General features: G+C 38.3%; 1 protein-coding gene across 3 annotated transcripts in view; it reads left to right on the plus strand.

Moving 5' to 3' along the window:
* PRR16 (proline rich 16) overlaps positions 1–19,172 on the plus strand; it is a 144,752-nt gene that overhangs the window by 17,810 nt on the left and 107,770 nt on the right. The window lies entirely within an intron of this gene.

Raw genomic sequence — 19,172 nt, forward strand, 5'->3', positions numbered from 1 at the left:
ACTGTAAAAAGAGACTAATTGCACTTTTTTACTGGAATTTTCATTAAGCAAAGGCATCAGGGAACTCAGGTAGATGCTTTTTAAAATTGTAAATTGAAATTTATAAAAAACATAAGCCTATTGCAAAAAAGGGAGTTCTTCCCATAGATGAACTGTGTAAGACACTCTACTTGTTTCCACGATGCATTTAGCTTTCTTGTAGTGTACTTTTTATGCAGTAAAAGGACACTAAAAATGCAGATATGAATCTTTTCCTTTTTTTATCTTTTTATGGTAGTTCCTTATTTCTTTCACTGGATATTATCAATGTTTTATTTCTTTTTATAAAGGCAATGCAACTTGTGGTATAATACACCATTAGGGAAGACACTGTTTAGCTACTGCTCCAAAATGTTTTTCAGTCCTGAATTGTGTTGCAGCATAAACCAGAAGGCAGTGATGTATTTTGTTTTACATATGTCGCAAGGCTCTTCACAGCTTGGAAAGATGGGAAGGGGAGGGTTTTTTTTAAGTTTTTGTTAGATTTAGAAGTGACAAATTGCTAGGTTACATATAGCTAAAATTATGAATAAGTCAGCAGTTGAAACTGAAAAACAGATTAAATTGGTCTTTTGTTGATTTTTAGTTTCTGTGTTTTTAGGTTAGAGTTTTTAAGCAAAACAGAGTTTAGCACAGTTTTGATACATGTATACTGTTGGCTGTTCTTTATGTGCACACATGCACAAGTACACTCTGTCTTACCTGTTTGGTTTGTTTTAAATGTGGTTTCTTTTGGATCTTTTAGTCACCTCTCTAGATGATCACTGTGACAGTTTTGAAGGTCTATCATGTTCACAGCACATTTTTCAACTGCCTTGCTCAACTGTTGATGTCCTTCCATTGCATGTGCATCTGTTCAGCTGCTAGGAAGACCATCTTTCCAGTTTCATTAGCTGAATAAGAATTAGTTTTAAATTCAGTTGGAAGTGGGGATTGTTGCTACAGCAAACTTCCAAAATGACTCCTGTCTATGGCTTTAAACTTCGGCTTCAGCAAATTCTTTTCTTGAAAACCATTTTAATATCTGAATTAGATTTTAAATTTGAAATTAAACTCTGAAGTTAATAATTTTTCCTTTGTTGACTTAGTTTTACGTTTTATGACGAGTATAGTGCACGTGGAAATATCTCCTGACAAGGGATTTTGTAAATGAAATTCTGTGTAACTTTATAGCCTAAACTCAGCTCCACATCTGTGCACTTGGTTTGACTGTATTTCATGACCTCAATAGGGTGCTGTAAAAATAACTGCACTAAAGATTGTTAAATGCCTATATATTATAGTAATAGGACCCATGTAAGTGCATAAGATAGATAGATAGACAGATAGCATTAGTGCATTAGAGAGTTCCTTGAGAACACTAACCAGATTAAGTGCCAGTGTTCTCCTATGTAGTAATGTTAATTGCTAATTTTTGGCAGTTGCACAGGCACTAATTACTTTTTAATAGAACCAATGGAAGAAAATTTTCCACTAAGCTTTTATGGATAATTATTGCAATTTTTTTCCTTCCAGGAGCTTGAAAGTTTGCTCTTGTAGTGTCCATCAGATCTGTCTTCCAGATAAATGGAAGCATTACAGTACATGCAAGATCTGTAGTTTATACCAGCCCTATCTGATTTTTAAATTATACCATTTAGAACCTACTCCTTCACTGAACAGAGAGCTTGTACAAATAACACATCAACACATTGCTTTGTCTTGTTCAAATGCATCATGTTTCTTCACAGTGCGTTACCCAACAGCCACATCTGCAGGGACTGTCCGCTGTACTCAAGCTTTTGAAGCGAAGCCTCACAACTATGCTGAATAAATATAGAGGAGTGCTAGGATTTAATGCACTAAATTTGCCAGGGTCTGTTTCCTTTCTATGGCTCACTCTCTCATTATGTATTCATGTGTGCTCAAAATAAAAAGAAGAAATTGCTGCATGAATTTTCTCAGAAATACAAGTCCCAGGGAAGATGATAAGCATTAAACTATGTCAAAAGGTGAGTGTGTCAAAAGGTCACTGCAGTTGGACTGAAACAGTATTGTCATTATCTTATGTCACCCTTCTGTCAAGGGTTTCTTAGAGTTAACTGGGATTTTGATGTAGTGCTGATCTTTCCTAATTCTTCATAAACCAATGTCATACCTTTTCTGTCTTAATGAGTTAGGCTAAACATTTGTGGGTTTGTCTTCAAACCCCACTGTGGTATTCCACATGGGTAAAGCATCAGATCTTCGACTCTAGGAGACTTCTTGAAGGACAAGACCTACAATTTTAAAAGAAAATTAGGGTCTGTGTTGGTCAAATTCTTATAGTTTATAAGAAGGTCAATAAGATAATAGATACATGTGAAAATGGGGCCCCCTGGTGGTCTAGTGGTTAGGATGCGGCGCTCTCACCACCGCGGCCTGGGTTCGATTCCCGGTCAGGGAACTCCTCCGGGCAGATGGAGCTCGTCAGCCCTGTAAGGCAATCCATCTAAGAGAAGGTCACTCTAAACAAACCTACATTCTGAGGATCTTGCTGCCACCATCCAAGCTTCTCTCGGCCCCAGCAGATGAACCTTAGGTTTAAAGGGTGGGCTCAGTTCAGCGCACGCTGTGTCTCACCTAAAAAATCCACTGCGCAGGCTCGAAGGGTTAATGACCTTTCCCAAATCTTCGTTCGCAAAGACTGGCCATACACACACACACACACACACACACACACACACACACGTGAAAACGAGACTGTTTTGGTGGTCTGTGGGCAGGTAGGGACAATGTGCCCCAAACCCATGCCCTCAGTGGTCATTGATGCAGGGTTCACTCAGGTGTGTGTGTGTCCTATATTCACTCTTGTCCTATGTTTGGCTCTACAATACCTCTCTGACAAGTCTGGCCCTCTTTGAAAGATTACCAGAATTTGGAGAAAAATTTTTGTAGTTTTTTTTTTCTTTTTATTCTGACCGGAATAATTGTCTCACCAGAAAGATTAGAGGGGAGCCAATGTTTATATTTCAAGTATTATTCATAAAGATTTTTTTCTTAATGTTGTTATATGCAGAATTTCCAACCTATACACCTTAAATTATAAATTACATCATGATATGAAATCCTGATCACAAAGTAAGAAACCTAAGTTTTAATCTAAAAAATAATTTAGATGTTAGCAATTGCTAAACCTGGTTGAAGCAGTGTTTGCTGAGAAACCCATTAAAAAGATCTCTTAGTGTTTGTGTGTATATAAGGATGATGTGTTTATAATGTAGCGTATACTCATTCTCTTCTCTAGAGCCAGTTGATTTGCCTTAATTGTTCCTCACTGCTTCTTTCTCCCTTTCTTTATGCTTATAATTAAAAAAAACAAACAAAACAAACAAACAAAAAGAAAATAATTTCTCCTTCTATTAAAATCATCTTTCCTTTCCAGACAATCTCTTTTCGCTGTCCTTGCAACTCAGTGATTGAATAGTCAGTATCACAAACTTGCTTACAATACTTCACAGGGTATTCATTTGCACATTTCAGGGGTTCTCCAGCTGCAGTTCCTTTTGGTTTTGATCAAGATGAAAATTATTTTTGTTCTCCTGAAACTTAAATTTATTTATAAACTGCAATTTACAAAGTTTGTTGCACTTTCTGAACTCTTCCATAGAATGACAATATTTTAATCAGTTTGTATTGAAGTATTTTTTAGCTTTTGTAAGTTAGTAATTTATACAGGCAGAGTCAAATCAATAGGTGAGAGGGAACAGGAGCAGAAAAGAGAGAAGAGGCTTCCAGGGAAAGGAGAGCACTCTTAACAGTTGGAATAGATGGAAGATGGTTGAAATATCTGTGTGAAGTTACTGTCAGCATTGGGTGGAACTAAGTTGTCTGGTTCTCTCACCTCCTAGTGGTAAAAGCAATTATGTGATGCGAATAACCTGTGCAGGACTGTTGGGAAGGTGATTAAATCTAAAGTTCTATTTTCTAAGATCATCCAGACATGGAACATGGAGCAGGAAAGCATCAACACCTATTAAAACAAAGAGAAATCAAGAAATCTCTGTAATACTAAGGATAAGGAATAACACTCCATATAAGTCATTAGATCTTATAGCAGCTTACTCCAGAATTCTCATTAACATCTGAATGTTGGGCTAAATGGCTAGCACAGGGACCAGGAATGGTATTGTCCTCAGCAGCTGTCTTCTCATAACTAGTAATTCCTTAATAGAGTATTGCAGAATGCTGATACATGTAGAAGTTTATTAATCAGAACAAAATTCTGACTGTGTGATCATTGTCCACAGTGGTATGTAGTCCAAGGAACCCCTTTTAGTCCCAAGCACTCAATTCATGGACCTCATTAATTGTTAGAGCCATCCTCCTATACATTATCAGAACTGCTGATGCCAGTGTTCTGCCGCTTCTCCTGCAGTGTGTGTAGGGAACAGAAGTACACCAGGAAATTGGCTATACTTCCTATTTAAAACTTCAGATGTTAATTTGTCATTAGTATACAAAGGATTTTGTGATGGGTAGTTGGAACTAGGATTCCCTTCTACTGTAAGAAACTCTGGACATTCAGAAGGCTCTTAATTCTCTACCATAGATGTTACTGTTTCAGACATTAATTTGTCATTAATTTGAAACTGAATTAAAAGGTAGTTCATTCTTAATTTCAGTAAAAATATGAAAAAACTTATGGTTCTTAGCAGGAATTATTTCTTACAGTAGCAAAATGCTGCAGTTTGTCACACATGGAATTTTGAAGCCTATAGGTAAAATCAAGGTAAGGACATGTTTCAATAATTGATACAGTTTCCAAATTCTATATCTAGTTTATTAGAACCTACCATCAAAGGAAAATCTAAACAGTTGGTGCTAAGTGTAAGGAAATTCTATCGGCAGTGCTAGAATTGAAAGGTTTTCTTCTAATAGAGACTACATTCTCCTTTTTTTATCAGTGTAAATTTATTAAGTATAAATCTGCTATTTTTTAAAATTATAATTTTGGGAGAAAGGAATTAAAAATGTAATTTTTTTTGTGGTCAGAAGTCGTCTTTGATGGTTCAAAATCTGTGCTTCTCTTATTTTGATGATAACCAGAAATTTTGTGAAGAAGTAGTTATTTGTGGACTGTTCTTTAAAAGACACTTAGTTAGACTGATTTAGTCTTCCTAATTTTATCTCATTAGGTGCTGAATAAGTTTGTCTCCAGTGACCACTTAGCTGCCTGGATGATTTAGGTTGTATTCTTACTCTTTTTTTGGCCCTTGATTGAGATAAGAGAATTGCAATGACTTTAGAGGTTTCTGGATTTTTTTAATGACAGTTCAGTTTTAAAAATACTAAAATTACTTTAGTCCATGCTTTATAAAATATTTTCCATTTGAAAACTCAACAACTTATTCTATAAAAGTTAAAATGCTAAGATTTCTATTAAAGTGATTCTGTTGTTCTGATGATGACAAATCTACTTGGCTGAGATAGAAAACAAGCTTTGGTGGGTTGACCTTGGGTGGCTGCCAGCTGCTCTATCACTCTCTCTCCTTGCCAGGACAGGGGAGACAATAGGATGAAGAAGCTCAAGATGAGGACAGGGAGATCACCCAGCAATTACCATCACAGGCAAAACAGTCTTGGGGAAATTAATTTAATTTATTTCCAATTAAAAATAGAATAGGATAATGAGAAACAAAGGCAAAACCTAAAACACCTTTCCCTTAACTCTCTCCTCTTCCCAATCTCAGCTTCACTCCCTACTGTTCTCATCCTTCTCCCAAGGGGTGCAGAGGAATGAGTAATGGGGTTTGCAGGCAATTCCTAATACATGATCTCTTGTCCTGTCTCCCCACAGTCTTTCCCTGACTTTTTCAGCTTGGGTATTCACCATGGGATGCGTATTTCCTTCAGAAACAGACTGCTTCAGCATGGGTCCCCTATGGGTCACAAGTCCTGCCAGAAAACCTGCTGCTGTGTGGCATCCAGGCTGCAGCTCCTGCCAGGAGCCAGCTCTGGCATGGGCTGGTTAGGGGCTGCAGCTTCCTTCAGGACTCATCCACCTGCTGTGGCATGGGGTCCTCCACATGCTGCATGTGGACCTCTGCTCCACCTTGGACTTCCAGGGTGACAACCTGTCTCACCATGGTCTGCACCACAGGCTTCAGGGGAATCTCTGCTGCAGTAACTGGAACATCTCCTTTTAGCAGGACCTGTAGCAGTAGACTGACCCTGAGATAAGCTCAGCTGGTTAGAGCACAGTGCTAATAATGCCAAGGTTGTGGGTTTGATCCCCTGTAGGGGCCATTCACTTATGGGTTGGACTTCATGATCCTTGTAGGACCCTTCCAACTCAGAATACACTGTGATTCTGTGATAGATCAAGGGGTAATGGTTTTAAACTAAAAGAAGGTCAATTTAGATTAGCTATAAGGAAGAAGTTTTTTACAATGAGGATAGGTAAACACTGGAACGGGTTTTTCAGAAAGGTGGTAGATGCTCTATCACTAGAAACATTCAAGGTCAGGTTGATAAGGCTCTGAACAACTTGATCTAATTGAAGATGTGTCTGATCGTTGCAGGGAAGTTGGACTAGCTGACCTTTAAAGGTCTCTTTCAACCCAAACAATTGATGATTCTATGATCTTAGCTGATGGGCGCAGCTGTGTTCTGTGGTGGAGCCATTGGAGCTGGCTGGAACAGCTGTGCTAGCATAGAGTAGCCCTGGTCTCTCCTCACAGAGGCCACCCTACAGCTGACCTGACAGTGCCTAGGCATCTGCTCCCACCACAGAGCGTAAATGGAGTGTACAACAGATTGGAGTGTTCGATTAATAGGTGACTTTTTTTCCTACGAAACCCAGATACTGAAAGCAAGGTGTGGTACAACTTCTTTTCATAATTCAGAAAACATGAAACTGTTCTAAAATATAAGTTCCACTGATGACTGGAATAAGTAAAGCTGCTTTTTTCCTGTGTGTGTGTGTGTTTGTTGGTTTGGTTTGGTTTTTAATGTAAGAATTCCCTGTTTATTTGCAAAAAAAAAAAGAAATTGGAATCATGTCTTATCAATGAGATGCTGGTTTAGAACATTATAGTATATTTTTTACTTAATTCAAAACAATATGGAGGCACTAGGATCTTTCCTTTGTTTTTGCTGTCTGATAGAAACCCTGCTAGGTGAGTAGCTGAATAGCACAAATTTGATATGTGCTCAGCCTGCTGGACTGATACATGGCTGCTTTCTTTTTTGGCGTGATTCAAGTTTTTTCCCTCTATCCCCTTCAATGGTATTTGTGTCATAGAAAACTTTGTAATTAATCCATAAATATGTTCTTTCTTGCAATTGGATAAATGATTGGTTGGTTTAAATGTTAACGATGCTTTAACTTTTTAATTTGCAGTGAGACATTTTAAGTGTTTGAATGTCCAGGGAGGCATTTAGTTTTAGGTTGTCATACATAAGGAGCAGGTTTTGGGTGAATGCTTTGTTGCAGCTTCAGAGGGACATTTCAAATTTCCTTGCAGAAGCAGTTTGGACTCTGACACTCAGTAAGAGCACTGAACAGTCAGTGCATTATGATGGTATTTATGCTGAGAGCTAAGAGACTTTCTTAGGGCATGAAGCTTACTCTGACTTCCCTAAAATATAATCTAGTCTCCAGAGATGGAACATTGTGGTTATTAGTACAAAACTACTATTTTAATAGGTCTGATAGTAATCAGCTGTTAAAAGTGAGCATCCACAGTAATATTGTATTCAGAGTCTTTGTAAGAAAAACATTGACACCTGAGAGGAAAGAGAAGACAATGTTAAATCTATCATGTCATACTTTTTTCCAAAAAAGTGATTTTTAAATTATTTGTGTGATCCAAAGTGAATTCTATTGATATTTGACTGACTTGAAAGCCCCCTAATATCAGCATGATAAGGCACAAGTATCTGGAACAGTAGGGGTGAGGAGAACCTACAGCTAAAATGAAAGACAAAAGAGTACGATGCATAAATTTCAGAAGTGGACAAGAAATGGCAATTATAAAATTTTATGTGAGATTCCTTGGGTTCCTTCCCTTGAGAAGTTCTGGTGGTTTGAAACTCCCAAGAATCCAGTTTCTAAGTTCAAACGCCCTCCCACAATTTGCCCCTGTGAGAGGGTTTAGTGATGGCGTGGACTTGATATCTTCCTCACTTCATGTGGAGAGTTTTCAGACAAAACACAACTATTCGGTATTGGGGGAAGGGGAAAATATTTACAAAGGTTTATTTACATACATATATATATTTACATTAAATTAAATTCTTCTTTTCCTTCAATAAAAGTCTAAGAAGAAAAGAGAAAAGTCTTTCTGTCACTCCTCAGGCCACAGTTCCTTCATTTCAGTTTTTTGTGGCACTGGCTAGTGTCCTTCATTTTTCTAAGGCAGCAGATTTGAGTATGGCAGTCAGGATTTTTGTTCTTACTTTGTGGAAATTCCAACCCTGAGCCCGAGCCTTCGGAGGGTTTTCCTTGGAGACCTTCACTTCTCTTGGGTTAGAGCATTTAAGGCAGCTTTCAGTTCAGTCTTATCAGAGCTCCTCTGCTCTGTCTCAGCTTGCCAGCATGGTAGCAGCAGCTGCAGCAGCAGAGGACAAGGTCACCTCCTCTGCATTCCGTCCTGGTTCAGCTCTTAGGACAACTCTGAGTTTTTCAGCTCCTTTCTCCCTCTCTCTAGCTGCTGCTGCATTTTGGGACTCTCTAAGGGTTTGGAAGTCCAGCCCTCCTCTTCAGGAGGTCTCTGGGTTTTGGGAAAGTGATACAGTCTTACACCCAAAACAACCCTGTTGAGTTTTCCTCTGTTTTGTTGCCAGCTCTCCCTCCTGCAGGAACATCTCTGCGTCTCTCAGCTGGCTTCACGTTATCTCGCTGCTACTGGCTATTTTTTGGCTTTTAGCCATCGCTGTCTCTGTCCAGGACTGCTCCGCTGCCGCTTTCAATGTCTTCTGCTGCTGCTGACAGTAAGGAAACTCTTCCAGCTCTTGATTAGGGGACCCGGTCCAGCTTTGACACTATACCGGGTCTCCCGTAGCCTCAACTGGGGGCTGGGGGCCCTTGGCCCCCAGAGGGGCTCACTGGCCCCCTGCCTCCTCGTGGCTCAGATTATGGCTACCTACCTTCTAAACTGTCTTCACCACCTTCTCTTCCGTTTCTGTGGTATGTAATTTTCAAAGGGCACATGTGGACTTTTGATTGGTCCAGTATTATCAGTGGGGCAAACCATTACTACCCCAGAGAAAAGGTTTTTCAAACCACCACAGAAGTGTTTTATATTGAACTACTCCACTATTTTTTATTCATTGAATATGTTTCTCTTGCGAGCAAGTGGATGCTATGCTATGTGGGAAGCAGATCTGAAGTACTGAAGTGTTGCATGCCCTGTGTGGAATGAGGACAGTAAAGTGAATTGGACTTGGCCTTTTTAAGTTCTAGAAGTGAAATATTTTAGTTCAAGAGGAAAAGGCAAAATGGAAAACAGCAGCTGAGAGGATCTGTACACAACTGTTTAATTTTGCTTCATGGTCAACCAGAGCTTACGACCAGGCCTCCAAGGTTTTGTGTATGTGGACTCAGAACCCTGCAGGGTAATTAGTCCAAGGACTGTTAGTCAAGAGTCTGTTAAAAATGAAGGCTGGACATGGGTCACTGCATGTATTAGAAGGAAGGTCCCTCCTCCTCCTCAAAATTTGACAGGTAGGACTGTACCTTCTACAACAGGTATGAGGCTCTGGAACTAGAAGGCCAGACAACTAATGAGGTGGACAATGGTCCTTCTGGGGTAGTGGGGCCTTATAAAGCAACACCACATGTACCCCGCTTCAAGACCTCCTCTGTTAACAGGAAAAGAAGGGTAGTTTTGTTAGGAGACGCCCTTCCAAGGGAAACAGAGGGCCTGATATGCAGACTGGACCCAACTCACATGGAAGTCTGCTGTCTCCCAGGGGATTGGGTAAACGACATTATTGGAAAACTTTCCAGTCTAATAAGGCCCCCTGATTACTATATGCTATTGGTTGTTTGAATTGGCAGTGATGAAATAACAAAGGGAAGTCTGAGGACAACCAAAAGACACTTCAGGGCCCTGCAACAATTGGTAGAAGGATAAGGAGCGCAGGTAGTAATCTCCTCGATCCTTCTTGTAACTAGAAATAATATCGACAAGAACAGGCAGATTCATCAGGTCAATGAGTGGCACCAAGGTTAGTGTAATCGGAAAAAATGTGGGGTTTTTGACCATGGGATAATCTATTCAACACCTGTTCTGCTGACATCTGATGGGATGCACCAATCTCTAGGTGGTTTTACCTAGAGTTCTAAAACAGGAGCTTGTTGATAGAGCTTCAAACTATCTTGGAAGAGGGAAAGGGATAAAATTGGGCTCGACAGTGATGAGCAATGGGAGCCCAGAAAAAATGAGCACTAATGGGATCCCTCAATCTGTTTCATGAGATATTGGATACAATGTACCACACGTGAAATGCTTCTACACCAATGTATACAGCATGAGGAACAGACAAGAGCAGCTTGTAGCTTTGACTCAGTCCTGGAGATTTGACATCACTGGCATAAGTGAAGCCTGGTGGGATGAGTCCTGTGACTGGAATGCTCTGTTAGACAGTTTCAGGCTCTTCAGGAGGGATAGGCAGGGCAGAAGAGGCGAGTGGTGGCACTGTATATAATAGAGGGGTGAGAATGTATAGAGCTCAGAGTTGGCAATGGCACAGTTGGGAGCCTCTGGGCAAGAATGAAGGGGCAAGCAAATAATGCAGATGTTGTCGTGGGAGTCTGCTATAGACCTCCCAGACAGGACATGGACAAATTATTCTTGGAGGAACTAAAAGACACTTCCAAACCAACTGCCCTTGTCCTTAAGGGGGACTTCAGTGTGCCAGAAATTAACTGAGAGCATCACACAGCTGGTACAAGCTGGGCCAGAAGATTCCTAAAAAACCTGGATGTCAACTTTATGGAACAAGTCCTAAGGGAACTGACTCGGAAAGATGCTCTCCTTGATCTGCTGCTTGTCAACAGAGAGGATCTCATGAGTGAAGTGGAGGTTGGTGGCCATCTTGGCCACAGCGACCATGAAGTGATTGAGTTTAACATCTCTGTTGACAGGAGGAAAAGTGCCAGCAAAACCTCAGCTCTGCAGATGACGAGAGCAGACTTCAGACTGCTCAAAGAATTAGTAAGTAATTTCTAATTAGTAAGTAATTTCCCCTGGGAAAATGTTTGTGCAGCTCCTGGTGTCCATCGGTGCTGGTCACTTTTCAAAACATCTCCTCCTAAGGGCACAGGAACAGCAATTCCCAAATATCAGAAGTCAAGCAGGTGAGGCAGAAGGCCAGCTTGGCTAAGCAGGGATTTTCTCTTGGAAATAAGGCAAAACAGGAAGGTATATACCCAGTGGAAGCAAGGTCAAGTGACATGGAAAGAATTCAGAGATGCTACTTGCTGCTGTAGGGAGAAAATTCATGAGGCCAAAGCTTAGCTGGAGTTGAAGCTGAAATGTGGAGGACAATAAAAAGAGATTTTTTTGAATACCAAACCTGACAGAGTTCAAAAGGTGTTTGGACAATACTCTCAGATATGTTGTTGATTCTTGGGAATGGTCCTGTGCAGGGCTAAGGGTTGGACTCGATGATCCTTATGGGTCCCTTCCAACTCAGCATATTCTGTGATTCTGTGAAAATACCTGAGGCTGGAAGGTGAAATGGACTCAGTAAGTAATTGATTGATGAAGGGAAAAAAATCCTTGTAGGTTGCTCCTACAAGTACTTTGTGATGCAAAATTATTTATATTACTTGGTTATGTATCAGGACCATATTTTGCACCAGATGCAATAGAATAATATTCTTAGTGTTTTGTGGTGTAAGAGTAAGAAAAAAAAATCAATGGTGCAAGGATAAGTGAGAGCACAAAGTGGAGGATTGGGAAGGGAAAATAAAGCAGGTAATGTTTGAAAAGGTTATCCAGCAGGGAGGAACCTTTTTCAAAAAGATGTTTTAGGTTATCCATCTTCACAGCAATGCTGGGATTAGTTCTGACTGAGGCAAGTTTATCTCTCTCAAGGCCCAGGAAAAGGATGTTGCAATAAGCTGTACAGTTGCTGGTGACTAACCTCTTCCTCAGCAGTCATTGATGTTTTTCATAATATTTCTACCGTCAGATCATAACAGTATTTTTTGGCCTGTAATGATTACGAAAACTGTTCAGCAGGGTGTATGAGTAACAGTGCCCAGCAAAATACACAAATGATCTGTAGATTGTACAGCTGCCTTTTCTCCATCAGTAATCACTCTGTCTTGGGGAATGGAAGCCTATATTTGTTCGTGGCTGTAGAACCTGTCTCTGAGAACAGGTAATTGCAGCACAGCAAGAAGTGGATGCTAGAAGTGATATTGATGGCTCACCTGCTTCCAATTATTTATTGGCTTCTCTAGTGAAGCCAGAAATTGTAGTGGACAGATGACATCATTGACTCTTTTTTCCCTGCTATTTACCCACCACAAGACTATAAACTACAGAAGCTTGTTATAAGTAGTTTCTTCTCTCTCAAAACTGATCCAGCTCTGTTTTTGCAAAGCAATGTCATCCCCAAACACTCCAGCTCCTTTTTAGTATTGTTGCACCATCAGATTCTCGAAGTTTACAAGCTTCCATTGCAGTGCCATGTTTTGTGATTCTTGTTTGTCTGGTTTTCTTAAAATCTCTAACCCCCAATCACAGAGTCAAATGTCCTGGCACTGCTTTCATGGTGTGTGAATGCGAACAATTTCAAGATCTCCAGCTGTCATCATTGCATTAGTGCCTTCGCTGCAAAAACCTGAAGGATGTGAAGAGCTGGAAGTAAATATATGCAAATGCACTGTTCAAACCCCCTACTTTTTAAGCAATTGATGTGAATTTTGGAGGCTTTTTGAATTTTAATAGTTGGTTGGTTGGTTTTTTTTTCAGTTCCTTATTTTGACATAAAAATATCCCATATGTTAGGGCAAGTAACACATGTTTGCACTAATCTAATCACTTAATCTTTTAGTGTAGTGCCACACTTCGGTTTTTTTGGTCACTAATCTCAGAAGTCGCCTTGCCTTGCCAATAATAACTCCAACAGGCTGTGAAGAGTTTTTCTGAAGGAAGAGAAACTGAACAGCTTCTGTCAGGATTGTTTCTGTTAGAAGTTTCAAAGCACTGGCCTTTTGATGAAGTTGTCAGAGTGGACCTGGTAAGATGGGGCAAAAGAACATGCAGCTCTGATCATGTTACCTGTCATGGGAATGAGTTCTGCATCACCTATGGTTTCTGGAGGTGCAAGTCCCCTAAATTCCTCTGCTTTCTTCCTTTTCAGACATGTGTCAGGTTGTATGCGGTATCTGTTTCAGGAACAATGTGTTTTACTGATCCTAATTTTATAAAACTCTTCTAACATATCATTGCTGTCTTGCTTATATGAAGCATGAAGGCTGTTGTTTTTTGATCTTTGTTCTCCAAGTTTAAAAGCATCTTGTATGTTAATTGCATGCTTGATTTTTTTTTTTTCATTTTTCCAGGTAGTGGAAGAGATATTTAAAGTATGTGAGGTACTGTACATCTTCTAGATTTCCTTTTGTGTATGCACAAATCTGTTGCTCAAATCTCTTGGTTTTGCCTTATGCAGATCAGTTTTGAGGCATCTCCTCATTACCCAATGGCTTTAAAATAACAAAACAAAACCAAAAAGACAGACTAAAAATTTGTTCTTGGACAAGCATAAGAAATTAATTATACTCAGCTCCAGTGAATAACCAGAATTAGTAGAGATTAAATTGGCCGTTACTGCTATACATTTTTTTCTAGACCATGCAGGCGTGATTTTTTTCTATGAAACTCCTTTTAAATTCTTTACTGCTGTAAATATGGCTTTGAGGAGAAAGTGTTTTTCAGCATTTCAGTGTATTTGCTGCATGACTGATGCAGCCTGATATGACTTATCACAACATGACTTGTCATCAGAAAAGAGCTGAGAAAACAGAAGTGAGTTCCTTGAAGCTAAGGGCAGAGCAAGTAAAATGCATCCTTTTAAGAATGGCTTCTCTCTTCTCATCTTGTTCTCTTTCCACTTAAAGAAAAAAAGCCTAGCTTATAGAAACTTGGCAAATAGTAAATTTTAAATATGCTCCTGGATTTGGAGGCTGTTTTCTAGTGATCAGGTAAAGGAAAAAAGATAAGGGACATTCCGTTGGGGTTTTTTTGTTGTTGGTTTGTTTTTTTTTTTTTTTGAGAGGTGTTAAACTCTTAATAAAGAAGGAATGCTAATAATTAGCAAAATAACTATAAAGGTTGTACATTCCAAATGCTGTTGCAGTTTCAGTGGTCACTTTTAGTAGTTTGAAGGTTGGAAACATTAATTTTCAATGATCTAGCCTATCTAGATTGTTTATTAGCATTCAATTTTTATATTTTTTAATAATATGTTTTGTTAGTTTCTGTTTTTATGGATATTCTTTTATGACTAATAAACTTAGTGGCAGTCAAAAATAAAGCACAAATAAGAATATGTTCTCTATAGTCAAATAAAAGTATTTAGTAATTTTATACATATTTAACAATGTGAATACACAGAGGAATATAATTAGTTTACTGGAGTTGTACTGCTAAGCTCTTGTAGGGCAAGGTGAAAAGACAGTGATTAAGTAATTGTTAACTACTGTCTTAATGAATGAATTCTATATTTGGTAAGAGTGAGTTTATCTGAATGCTAGTTATATTGAAAACAAATTTGAAGCATGTTTGAAGTTATTTCAAGGCCTCAGAGTGTTTAAGGAGAGATGCTTTAGTGCAGTCATAAACATATCACGTTGTTTTTATGTTTCAAAACACAGTCTGTGCCCTAGTCCTAAGTACTCAATATAATTTTTGCTGGCTTTCTGCTATTAATGTGACAAACAAAAGTGGGAACTAAGGTAGGATTCTAGTGCAAGGGACCACTAATGGTAGACCGATATGTAACAGCATAACTTCAAAGTGAGTGCTGTATTATTTTAGAAAGCTACTTTCACTTCAGGATGGGAGAGAGAGGATGAGTCCAAGTCTACCATGATGAAAAAAGCAAACTACTGAAAAGGAAGCCTAAAGAGATGTAGCTTGAGTTCCGTAACCAACACTTCTATATGTTTGCCATATTTTGTGGATCATACAGTGTGAATACATAAAATTTCTCTTCCTTCCAAGAAGCAGTGGGCACAGCGGACAAATAAGGAGGAGATTTGGTCCAGATGACCTCTAGAGGTTCCCTTCCAGACTCAACCATTGAGTCATTCTGTGTTTGCATTAACTTTTGTTGTCAGTGGATCCCGAGAAATTTGAATATTTGAAATGAAATTTTCTGTGGTTTTTTTTTTGTATTTTTAAAAATTCATGTGCTTGAACTTTACTAGCATGAATCTAAAGACAAAAATTATTTTTATTATGTATCACTCAGCAGCATTTTCTAATATATATGTTATTGTAAAGATTATATAATCATAGAATAATTCTTAGTTGCTATTCAATTACAGATGAAGAATAGCAGGAAAAATAGTTTACCACAAGACATAGTTTACCAAAAGAGCCTATATTAGAAATATTTTTCAGTTCAGTTTTGTTTCAGTGCTGGAATTGAAATATGTTATTTGCTAGTTAAGGGAATTAAAAGAAATTGGCTTAATACTATTTTATAATCTTTTCTCAATTAATTCAGTGACTCAATATACTAAAAAGCATGTGAGTCGTCAGGAAAAATTTAAGAATTACCTCTTTCAATGGATGTGCTTGTTTTTCTGTGAGTATATCTTTTGTTACTGAAATCTGCCAGCTGCCTGCTATTTTTTAAAGAGTTCTAGTGTGTCATTGGCTAATAGTTGCCTTGAAACTTTAAACAGATTCAGAGTTAATAAGGATAAATCTCGGTCTGATCCTACAGATGTGTCCTTTTGCTTACATAGTGCAAATGCTGAATATCAGCTGTAGAAATCTTATTAAACTGTGTAAATAAAAGAGAATACATTTGGACTAATGTTTAGTCAATCTTCCTTAAATGAAATGGAAAAGGTACCTAACTCAAATTTAGTATAAGGTGTTATTGAATTTGCATTGGGAAGATGAAACAAATTGTGTTTTGATTTAATGTGGGTTAATTTTTTCATTGAGTCTGCTGGTATGGCTGAATTAGTAGAGATTAAATTGGCCATTACTGCTATACAGTAATGATAAGAGCATGCAAAAAAAATCCCACTCATTTGTTTGTATTTCCAGTGTTGTAGTAGAGATTTGGGCTTTGCGTTTTTTTGTTTTGCAGCTGGAAGATATTTTCTTTTGGCTGTGTTGCTGCTTGTTTTGTATCTGGCAGCTCAGAAAGTTCAGGCAGTTACTCTTCACCCTTATGAACATGTTCTTTTCTGAGCTCTCTGTGACTTCTCAGCATGGTTATAGCCAGCCTAATTTGGTTCTATGAAATAAGCATCAGCAACATGTCAAACCGATGACTCTTGAAAAAAAATACCACTAAGAACCCTATTAAAAAACATAAAAATGTGTCACCTGAAAATATTTATTTTTTCAAGTATTTTGAAGTGTGATTGTTCTTTTTCAGGTTTTATTTTGTCTCGGTGCAGAATATATGTGTGGAAAATGTTTGGGTTTTTTTTCCCCAAAGGTTTCATCTAGCTTGAGGCAGGGATAGAAAAAGAAAGGAAAAATGAAAGAACATGACTGAAATACAAACACAGCTTTGAAAACAACTGTAATAGTTTTACTTGTCCCAGTGTTTTTGCAGAGTTAAGCCTCCCTTTCCTTGTCTATACTTTATATGTCTTATCACATGAGTGGCATCTCTTGTTTCTTCAATACTCTTCCTCCATTTTCCTTGAAGTGGAGAAGAAACATTTGTTCATGAAATACTTTTCAGCTTACTGGAGTGGTTTGACAATTTTTATGTTGTAATAAGTAGGAAAGCTTGGTTTAGGAACCATCTGCAAGTATATGTTTTATTTTCAGACACTGCAGATAAATACTCATAGAAGTATGAGTATTCTACATAATAAGACTATAATAAGTAAATGTCTAATAAGAGACTAGTAAGTAAATGTCTTACTCATTTAAACAACCATCTTAGGCTCATCAGTTCCTTATTTCATCATGTCTGCATATCAACTAGGCAATTTTGAAAAAGTAAGATCTCTTGGAAGAGATTGCTTAAGTAATTTATTGGCTGCAACTTTCTTTTTGAATATAAGTGACAGTGCTGAGTAGCTATGATTCTATGATTTTTTTTTTTATGGGATTGGTGAATTCACCTCTGGTGTGTTGAAATGGTTGACTCCTATCGGTTGCATGTTCCTCTAACAAGATTATGGGAACATATTGATGATCACTGAATTCTCTTTTCCTGTTAAAATGTCATTATTTTTTTCTGTGCTAAATTTCACTTAAACACATTAAAAAATGGAAGTCTGAAAAATGCTCTACTTCTCCAATACTCAAAAAAAAGGCTAAATTGTTGTGATAATTAAAAATATTTATCTTGATGAAGAGATCTGTATGAGAATGTCTTTGGCACTCCAGAAACAAGATTTCCAAATTTACAGTGAATAATTAGGCCTATAGAAACAGAGCGTTATTTGAGAGGAGGAGAAAAAGGAATCAATTTGGAATACTTAGTGTAATCCACAAAGACAAAGCTGCTATCTTCCAGAGAGGGTTGATTATGAGTCCTGGCTATGCTTTACTGCACTCCTTGTGGGACTTGCTGAGGTAGGCAGCTATACAGTGTACTTTTGCATCCCATCTGTGTCATCTGAGCTTAACTGGTGAACAGAATGACCTGATGTTCATAAAAACTTAAGTTGTTTTCCAGGAACTTAGTTGTTCTATGCTAGGGTTGGTCCACTGTTAGAGACAATGGTGCTGGTTCAGGGTGGTGTTCCTGAGGCTGACCTCTGCCTCTTACTTGCCTGGCTTGGCAGTGCCCTTCAATAGTCCTACTGGAGTTGGTTCATCGGAAAGGGGTGTGATGACACACACCATCTGGAGGGAGTTGCAATAGGGGGCTTTCTCTGTGGAATTTCTGACTTGAAAGTCAAAGAGCAGACAGACCTTGCACAATATATGCCCAGATAGGTTTTCAGGTCTCCTGAATTGCATCCTCTATTCTCAATGCCACTGGAAGCATGATAGTTTTGCATCTTTGTAGTGTAAGTGGTTTTGGCAGGAATACTCCAGACATTACAAAACATTCACAGAAGTAGGTTCTGCTCTGCGTTTAGTTAGCTCCCTGGGCCAGCCAGAGCACTTTTGAGAGAGTTTACCAAAGCTGCTACTCTTCACAAAGCTTGTGATTTGCCTGAAAGTCCGAGTTTTCTGCTCAGCAAAAACTAGCGTGCTGTGTTACCATTCACTGAGTGCTGTTTTAGATAGTGTAGTTTGTTGTATTTTTTCAGATTCTTTTAGTAAATGAAGTAGAATAATATGGTCTGTAATCTTTGTAATTGTCACTGATTCCTTCGTTTATATGCTATAGAGTATGTGTGAGCAAGATAGTGGTGAAGGAAAATGTTTACAGATATACACATCTATTTCTCTTCCAGAAGTATGACTAGAGGTAGGTTAGCAGATACAAACTGAAGGACTTCTGTCTGTGCTACCAATGTGTGTTTTACTATTTAATCTCTTTGCAGAGTATTGCAGATGTTCACTGCTTGATTTAGAAGGTTAGAGATGAAAAGGATGGCAGCCGTAATTAAAAAGTATTTATTTTCTGAACACAGTTTTTGTTTCTTCATTCCTTCCCTTGACCTTATGTCAGGGATGCTGAATACCTTCAATTTCCTCTTAAGTAAAATGGATTCATCTTCCAGATACTCAGTATTTCTCAAGTATTTCTCAAACTTACTGTGATTTCCCTTTTTTTTTTTTTTTTTTTTTTTTTTAAATCATGTATGATGGTGGTTGAGATAGAAATGTTAATAGTAATTTTGGAGAAGAAACTACTTCTTCTTAGGCTAATAAGCATTTTAGAGATAGTGCCCTGGCCTGTTTGACCAAAGATATTGAGTTAAAACAAGGTATTTTAATGTCTGAATGCCTGGCTTTTTTCTAGTTTTTTTTTTAAGGTTTGGGAAA

This window comes from Lepidothrix coronata, unplaced genomic scaffold, assembly GCF_001604755.1.
Source record: "Lepidothrix coronata isolate B3197 unplaced genomic scaffold, Lepidothrix_coronata-1.0 Scaffold18, whole genome shotgun sequence".
Taxonomy (NCBI): Eukaryota; Metazoa; Chordata; class Aves; order Passeriformes; family Pipridae; genus Lepidothrix; species Lepidothrix coronata.